The sequence below is a fragment of the Cyanistes caeruleus genome, chromosome 4 (assembly GCF_971803275.1).
Source record: "Cyanistes caeruleus chromosome 4, bCyaCae1.hap1.1, whole genome shotgun sequence".
In the NCBI taxonomy this organism is placed as follows: Eukaryota; Metazoa; Chordata; class Aves; order Passeriformes; family Paridae; genus Cyanistes; species Cyanistes caeruleus.
The window spans coordinates 18587046-18597118 of NC_141704.1; positions in this window are offsets into that span (position 1 = coordinate 18587046).

Here is a 10073-nt window from a genome sequence, read left to right on the forward strand (position 1 = left end):
CAGAAAAAAAAAACCAAAACAAAACAAAACAAAAAAAAACCCAACAAAAACAAAAATCAAAACTCTCACACACCTAAGATTCTGGGACTCATATATTCTTAATTTTCCTGTAGATCAAGAAACATGATTAGCTGCAGCTCTTGAAGTCTCATTCAGTGCTGGGTGCTTGTGCACTGTCACTGTCTAGACACAGCTCCTGCGAGGAGCTGGGAGTCACTTCCCTGAGCAGAGCTTGTGTGGGGATGCTGCTGCCACTCCAAACCCTGCCCTCTTCCCTTCCTAAATGCTCTGCAGTCCCTCAGCCTAATTGTACTTGAAGCAGTGAAACTGATGTGCTCCATGTGACATGTGCAAAGAACTAATTGAAGTTTTTGGATGAAGTTTCTCTAAGTACTGAACAGATTTGTAGAGATTTATTCTCTCTTTGTAACATTTAATAACGTAACCATATGGTCATTTTTCTTGGGTTTTAGTATCTAATGATCAAATTCCACTGCTGCTATTTGGCTAACAGCTAAAAAGCCTAAGACAAATGTGTGACCTTGACAGTCAGAGACCTATTGCAAATGGAGAAGGGCTGGAAGAATATATCCCTAGATATATTTTTTTCTCCCCAATAATACAGAGAAGCTTTGTATTGACCGAGAGTCAGAAAAAGATGACATGTTTCCTGTCCAGTTTTCCACAATAACTTTTTTAGTAAGTAAAGGCAGCAGAAGTAACAAGTATAACAGTATTAAGAAGAGGACAAAGGAGATTGCTTTCTGAAATTGCACTGATTGTTAAAATGACCCCCTCCATTGATAGTACTATGCATTTTGGCAAGCACCATAACTGCTTGTCAGCTGTTTAAATCCAGTCAGAAATACAGCCCAAATAGTACTCAAACTAGTTTGGAAAATTAAAAAGGAATTTGACCTTTTTTTATTTTTTTTTTTTTTTTTGGGGGGGGGTGGGGTGGGGCAGGCAGCAAAGGAAACAGACACTGAGATAGAAGGGGTCTTGGGTAGAGTTGTCCCATATTTTCCCAAGCAGGAAGAGGAATTCAGGAGGCAAAAGGATGAGGCAGGACAAAGTGAGGATGGCATGGAAAAGGGAAATCTGGGACACACCTTCAAAGACAAATGCATGCTAGGAATGAAATGTGTGTGTGTATGTGTAATATCTGTCTTCCTTCATGAGAACAAGGGAAATAAAGGTCCTTGCCTCTCCAGCTGTCTTACGGATTCTCTACATACTTTCCCAAGGAAACTGGGAATCTTTGCATACCTTTCCTTTACTGGAAACAAGATCTGATGGTTCCCCTTGCCACCCTTCTCCCTGCCTGATCTCAGTGGCCAGTGGTTTAGTGGCCCTTCTCTCCCCAAAGATGCATGTGGGGAAGGAAGAGAGGAAAAAAAAGGAGGACTAAACATTGCCATTGACCCTTGGCTGTTCTCAGGGTGCGGGGGCTGCAGGGTCTAGGGTTTCTGGAACACTAGAATTGCCTGACTCCTATCTCTCTGTTACCATCTTAATGATAGCTATGACGTTCCTATGTGATGTAAACAACCACAAAGCCTCGCTCTGTCAGCTGATAACAACTGACAGGATCACAGACTGAAAGCACCTAGCCCCAGGCAGGGAGGATGAAGACCCACCTAAGAGAATGAAGCCATTTACACCCCTAAGCACTGCATTGTTTTCTTCCTGTACTCACCCCCCGCGAGATGTTTTCATTAATGACAATCTGCCATGAGGATAGGAGCACTTAACACTTACTGAAGAAGTTGTCTTGAAGTGTTGATTTCTTCCAGACTGACTAGATGCTTTGCAGTACTACAAAAGTGCTTTAGTTGCCTTAAAATTGTATGACTGCCCCAGGTACTGGAGAGAAGACTGAGTTACTGGAACCTCCTCCCTCTTATTTTCACCTGTTGGAGCCTTGCTTATCTTAACTGTCTGGAAAGGTTCAAGATCCAACGATGTAAATGAAATCAGTGTTAACAAAATCATTTACCACTGAGCACCCGGGATAAAGAGATCTTTGGCCTTGACAGTTTAGCAAGTGGGGAATCCTTTTGAGGAAAATTACAGATTGTTGATGTTGTTAAGGACTTTATTTCCATATGTCTTCACATTTGTACCTGAGTAGGAGCTAATGATATCCTAAGAGCCCTATTTCATTAATATCACAAGTAAAAGAAAAAAAACTAAATCGAAGGACTTTATCTAATCTCCCTGAAACCTCTCTAATCTAGGACAATCTGTCCTCGGTCTTCCAAGTCTAGACAGAACTTTAGATAGTGATATTATGTGCTATAAGTGCTTAAAATCTTTGCAGTACTGATCCTTAAGCTCATGATGACTTTTCCAAGACACCACCCTTCTATATTGTCTCCACATCAATGTTCTTCACTCTGTGCCACTATTGTCACCAACAGCACGAGATCATTTGATTCCAAATCACCTTCTGAGCTTTTCTGCTCTTGGTCACTTTTTCTTTTCTTTGGGAAACAGAGGCAGATATAATCTTTCTTTTGAAATGCCACAGAGCAGAAAGGTTTCAAGCAAACTTTAAGTTTTCCCCAGCTCCAACAGCTCATGAAGTTAACACAGTTAAGGCAGATATCTACCTTTTCCTTTGCTTCTGGATCTGTCCATTTGGCAGTTTTCTAATTGCCATTTCAAAGGCCTTCCCAAGCCCTTTAGAGATGATCCAAAGCACATCTGGAAAGACTCTTGCTCTGATGTGCTCATGTTGTATACAAAAAATAGCTATTCCTGCATTCCCTGAATTTGTCTTATTTCAGTCCAAAGGGATGTAACTACTTGCCTCCAGCTCACTGATTTTTCTGAAAGTCAAGTTTGCTTTCATTATGTTAACACTTCACTTGATGACAACATTAATTTCTAAAGTCAAGATAAGAAAGACCTGAGATCTCTTTCTTTCTAGCTTAGCAAGATAACTGCTGGCAAAGTGCAGATATACTGGTAACAGAAAAAATAGAAATGGGTAAGGAGATGGCAGGGAAACCTGACAATATGGTATAGTTTGATTTTCATTATAAGGACAGATATAGGCAAAACCAGAATTCATATGCATGAGCAGTAATAGTTTTTACAAGATATTTGAATGACTCCAACAGGAATATGTAGGCTTCATAGACACCTGTGTATGTGATAGACAATATTTTGCTACTTGTGATACTAGAGTAATGAATGTATGTAATGAAGCTGGAAATACTAAGTTAGGCATTGAAAGATTTCCTCCAGCAGCTCCATTCTGCTAGGGAAGTCCACTTGTGTAGCTTGAAAAAAAGGCCTACTTTACACACCTACTTTTATCAGTGTTTTCTGCTTTGGTGTGTCTTCTGTTTTAGCAGACCAACTGTGCCATGTACAGTTTCCTGTTATAAATTATATGGTTCCTCTAGATTTTTTTTTTGGTTGGTGAAGAGGAGATGAGATCAGCTATCAACTATGACTAAGTCTCCTTGCTGTCAAGGGATAAAAATAGAGTAATGTGTACATGCCTAAAGAAGTAAAAATAAGCCCATATGTTTGACAAAGGTGGGCTGGTTCCACTGGCTGCTCTTGCCCAAGGTTATCCTATGTTACAAGTTAATGCAGATGGTTATTGAATAGACTGGGGCCATCCAGCAACACCTAGCAATATCTAGCAACATCTAGCATCTGTTCACCTAGCAATGTCAGATAAGAGGGCAGTTGCCTCTAAAAGCCACTTACATATTAATCCACTCAACTGTTTTCTGCTTGTACATCTGGGACTGAGGCAGGATCAGACTCTAGCCATGACCTCACATAATCCTCCTTCTGTAGTGACACCCTTGCATAATACAGAAGAATATTTGCAGCGTCAGAGTCATATGTCACAGCAGTACGAGGAGTCACAAGTGGCATGACTGTGTCAAGGAGTTTTTAAACAAGTGTGACTGGCACGGAGCCTTACACATATCTGTCATATGGCCTTGTAAGAGATAGATTTGGGAAGCCCTAAGCAAGGCTGTTCCCAGACGTAAGGTCACTAGCACACAACAATAGTGTCCCTGTGAGGTGCTCCAAGAGACAATCATCACATTTGACCATTAGATTATCAAAATGGATGTTGTAACAGCATAGTGTTGAGTTTGAAAGGAAATTATTTTCATATCTGAGCCAAGAAAAATTTTCCAGTAACATCAGGAAGATCAACTTGGATGCCTACAAAGTTCTGTTAGTTAATAATGGCCAGGCAGAGGGCCAGTAGAAATAGAGGGTATTGTTTTAAAAAATATATATTCATCCCTTTCCCCTTACACTTTGCCTGCTGTTTGCCTTTTTGGACTGAAAGGGCTTCAGAGCAAAGTTGTGTTTATTGTCTGAGATCAGTCATATTACTTAATCAATGGCCACTAATGATAAATAAGAATAATATAAAACATTAATGACTTTCTACCCATGTCTGCATCTGGCTCTCAGTGAGCTACTGCACTTGTTACTGCTGCATCTGACCATATGTTCCCAGGGCAAACCCCCTAAAGTCTTCACAGCAGCAATACACCTGGGACATGAAAGCTGGTAGCAAATCCCTGATGTCAGGGCTAGAGGCAAGAGACAGAGAAACCAAGAAAGTCAAGAGATGCATGAAACTAAAAATGGTAAAGAATAGTGAAGAGACAAGAAATCCAGGTAGCTAAAGATGAACCCTGGGGCAAGGAGCAGGTAGGAACAAAGCAAAACTTGTCAAGCTTGATAGCACTGAGATTCTACAAAACACAACAAGCAGTGGACATAGTGATGAGATTGGTCTTACAAGCCAACTCTTAATACAGTTTTGGCCAAATGACTGACTGCAGCTCAGTCATCTTGATGGACAGAGCAGCGTCTAACACACTCTGGCAAGAACTTGGGGCTGATATGAAATTCTTCCCAGAAAACAGTAATAAGATATGCACCTCTTACTTGTTCCCACAAAATGATGATGTAGCAGGATGCTGATGTATCAAAAAGCCATTGAAAACAAGCAATGCTTTGCAAGACTTTGCACCTCACTGTAATAATAAACAGTAATCAGTCATTGTCATTATCCCATATTTTTCCTTCTGAATCTTTAGAGGAATTTTACACCAGCACATTCAGGTCTCATTAGCTTTCAAAAAGCTGCAGTAGTCACTTCCTCAGAAACGGCAAATTTACAGAAAAATATTTTTTATTTAATTTTTAAATATTTTTTATAATAAAGATACAAGCAAGAATGATTGTACAAAATTCTAATGCCCATGTCATTTACAAGACCAGACTACCACAATGAATCCCAAAATCTACAAAGCGATTTTTTTCCCTCATTATTCTTCACTTTCTAGTTTTAATCCCATTCAAATTCATTAGTATTCCTTCACTATGTTGTCAGTCTGCATTATGGTGGGGGTCTGGAAGACCTTCAACAAAAGAATTTTTGCCTGTGCTACAACCCTCGCCTTTTGTACCTTCAATCAATGCCAGTAGAAAGAATTTCTAAATGCCTGCATGTTGCAGGAAATCAACCCTTAATGAATCTTTGGATGCAAGTCTAAACAGATGACAGTACTTTCTAATCTGCTGTGGAAACAATATGTTTTAATTAAGTATAAGGTTTAATAAAATTTTCACTACTTGTACAAAAATTCATGCTGATTAACAGACGGCTGACAAGACAACCCTAATAATTTCTGATTAAATGCTTTTGTTTAGTATTTTCAGTCACCTCTACAGGGAATTAATTACTGGAAATGAAAAAAATGAAGGTTCACGCCAGTTAATATCCTTGAGAAAGTGGAAAGTAATCAACTGTATAAATTACAGTGGCATATGCAGGCCAGCCTGTGGTCAAAATTTGTACAACATACCCCAGCTAGTTTTTGAGATGGTTAGACCGAAATGCATGTGCAGTTGTTGTTGAAAGTAGCTGCTCCTTGGTTTTAGGTAATCAGTGAGCAGCTGTGTTCAGATGAATATGCCATTGCAACTTTTCTTCACTTTGTGATTTTTTTAAATTACATTTACCTATTTCAAATGGCCACCACTGACTGTAGTTGCAAAGCATATGTTTACATAACCCTTTCATACCCCATATTGCTCTTTAAATAAACAAATAACCTTCTAAGGCAAATCTACATGGGAATATACATGAGAACCAGACATCAGGCTGCGGTAAGTACTGATCTACCCACCCAGAAAAGGGTTTCAGTTACTCCTACTGAAACCATCCCAGCAAAATTGGGGTAACAGGTACTCCAACAAATGTTTTCAAACAGGCTTTCTATAAAACTAGTGAAAAAGGAGAAAATTAGCCACTTCTTATTATCCATAAGTCTCAAAGAGGTGTTAGTTCAAAAATTTACCTGGGAAAATTTACTTGCAGAAAGTTTGATTAGACAATCCTTTAGGTGAAGTCTGATGCTGGAGTTTTTGCTCCTCTGAGTTATTGCATTAACTTGAGTCAGTTAATAGCGTTGTAAATGCTAATCTAGATATATCAAGATACTTTCATTTCAGCACAAATGTTTGTATTTTTTTTCCAGGTCTAAGCCAATTGACAATCAATTATCTTGAATTTTAACAACTGGAGTGCAGAAGTGCAGTACTTGAGAACAAACATACGCCCTCTGTGCAAAGTGATCTTTCCCTGCAGAAAACCAGCAGCAAGCTGTATGATGCCTTATCACTACATTATTTGAAGTATCTTCCATTCCAGTTTGTCACCAGTGCCATGCAAGTTTTGTACTGGCCACCTGCAAGACCTGGGAGAACTTCATGAGCCCTTCTGATAATCCTGTGTTTGTCCAGGGGTTCTTTATGACTTTTTAATATTGCCTTGATGACCACCATTTGTGGTGCTCAATTTTCAGTGAGACCTACTATAGGAGTTTGAAATAGTATATCTATATATGGTTACATATATGAACTTGTGTAATTTGAAATTTCCACTAAAGAAATTTAACATATTCCAAGAAAACATAAAAAATAGTCAGAAAGAGCAAATAATTTCAGGTCTGTTGATAACTTGGCTAAATATTCAGTGCTGTCAACTATATTAGTTGTTCTGGAATTAAGAAAGTTATACTATAAGATGTCAGTAAGATGCAGAAAAAAGTTGTTATTTTATATATATATATATATATTCATAATCAGTGAATGAAGTCTTCAAAGGACTGTGAAAACTATCTGGGTAAAAAGAACCATTTGCACCAGCGCAGTTTTTGCCATGAAGATATTAGTTTTAAAAGAATATTAAATAATAAGAATGTAACTTAGTAAAGAATATGAAAGTGTGTATTATTTGTCCTGAAACTGTGACATGTTCTTCTCATCACCTGCATCAGTAGGAGTTTGTTACAGGCCATAAAAGGAGTTGGATAGTGCTGTTAGCTGGTGACACAGAAACACTGTTCAGCAGAGGAAAAGAGAGGTATAAATTATGATCAACATTGTTATGAACCTCTTTTCACATCAACAGGCAGTTACATGGGGAAAAAGACCTGGTGTTGTTAGCATGCTCTAACCAATGGAGGTGTCTCTAGGGTGAGTAATTGCTCTTTGTGGTATTAACAAAAATGCCACCAAGGACTCAGGTTTTGAGATAATTTTTATGCTCCACTTTTCTTTCAAGTTACCTTGCCCTTTCTTTCCAAATAACATTTGTTGTCTTACAGAGAGGACTTCTGAAAGACAGAAGGGTTTCTTTCTCCTTTTTCTACTGCTTTTCAGCATTGCAGGAGAAGTTTTCTTTACAACTCCTGGATTTCTTATTTATTTTCTCTGTAGGGCAGACATTCTTTTGTCACAAGTTAAGGGATAGCTCTGTATTCGTCACACAGACAAAATTTCCCTTGAAATGATTGGAATTTTTTGACAAGAACTGTAGAATTGGGTCCTATACCACCAAAAGTATTTTGGATAGGAGTTGTCAGGGAAATGGAGTTCCTCAGCTATTAGAGCTACTTCAGTGCATCACCACAAGAAGCACTAAACTGGGAATAGTGTATCCTTAAAATGTACTCAAAATTCATGGTTTACATAGGGACTGACCAAGATTTTCAAGATCAGTTGTTGAAGATTTCCTGTAAGTATACTAGAATCCTACATATTAAACTGTGAGTATTGGTAGAAATATCTTAAAGAAGACAATGGAGCTCATGCTTGCTGAAGAGACTCAAAATGACAGAGCAATAGGAAAGTTGTAGATCTTCAGATAAAACAATAAATGCAATAGTGATAACGCATTTGTTTTACTTTTTCTCATTGCAACTTTTTTTTCTGAATAGCTGTAAATCATTGTCATTGACTAACAATTCTGAAATGTTTAATGTATTTTCTCATTTGCAAATGTACCTGTGAAGCTGGTTAAAAAGTAGGGCATACTGCTGAGATATATAAATATAATCATGAATTAAGTTTTGACCTGTGTGGGATTCTGAGTGACCTTAGTTCCTTCACTTCATCTCTATTTGAGGTACTGTATACCTCGCAAGCAAATGCTCAGCACCTGATTTGAAGAAAAGTCACTTAAAATAATTTGCATGTCAGCTTAAGAATAGCAAGATTCGTCTTATTCCTTACAAATTCCTTGTTGCAGAAGTTTTTGAATAGAAGCTAGAGGGTATGCTTGATGGTACCAACTAGAGAAAATTTTGTTTTTACACATATCCTTTCTTCAGCAGTACCATCTCTCTTCCATCACACCCCAGACCCAAGTGGTTGTTCATATTCCCTCACTTATGCTGGGTTGCTAACAAAGAGATCAGTTTATTGATCTTCGTATCAATGCACCAGCAAAAGGAAGGGATAGTATGAGGGACAATTTAGCTGATGCTGGCTATGAGAAAAGGTCAGTACCCCCATAACCTCACCATCATGAGAAAATCTGTCACTACTATTGATTAAGTCAAATCTGCATTAAAAAGTTTTGGTTTTGCCAGTAGAAAAACCAGCACTGTCAATAAATTTTATATTGATTCAAAAAGCAGATGAATAATGTGTCTGAAATCTGTTTTTGTAATTCAAGATTAGGCTGATAAAATTAAAATTTTAAAATAGCTGTAACTTCTAGATGATTTATGAAAAATTCTTGTTTCTAAAAATACTGATTTATTATACCCCACAGTTTGTTTACTCTGGTGTTCAGCTAGCCTTACAGATATAAAACTCGTCCTTACCACAACTTAATCTGCCTTCTTGTGGATTAAGTTTTTTATCCATTTATATCTGCCCAGACAATAGACAAATTTCCCTCTGCAAAACAGTGGTCTCTTACATTTTTCTATTATATATTATATATATTATATATTATTTATATTTCAAGGCTTTTGATATTACTTAGACATTATAAACAAACAAACAAACAAACAAACAAACAAACTACCCTACTCTTCCCCTCCTCTCTCTCCACCCCAAAATCTTTGCATGGAGTCCGAACACAGGAGTTTTCCCACAGGTAATGGACATCTTTCCTTAGGATGATCTTGAAAGAGACTGTTCCTTTTCATGACTCTATTAGGTTTGGAAGCTTCTGGAAAAACAATAAATTATGAGGAGTCATCATTCCAATCTTTTATAACATATGCTTGTTAACATTTTTATACATTTTAATTCAAATAGACTGATATTTGATGCTTATATTTTCCTGTCTTAAAAGAAAGGAAGCAGAAAAGGGGAGAAACTTCAACCCTGAAACCAGGCCATTCATAATTACAAGAGTAAGTTTCTCAAGCAAAATTTTTTTTTTTTATTTCTACAAAAGAGCATTTTTTTCAGTAGCACTAACATACAAAAAAAATCCCACCTAGCTATTACACAGACAATTATTCATAAAATAATAAAACATTTGCTTCAGGAGTATGTCCATAATAGAGCAAAATACCAAATATTTCAATTTTCAGTATAATTTTCTGTAATCTTTGTGTAATTCAAACTGAAGCCTTAAAGTGACTGCTGAGTCAGTTATAATAAAAAAGAATAATTTTGATCCACAAGTTTCTTTTCTGACTATGACTTAATTCTAATTTTGATGTTTAACACAGACTCACCTGAGAAACAGTGCAAGTCAAAGTATG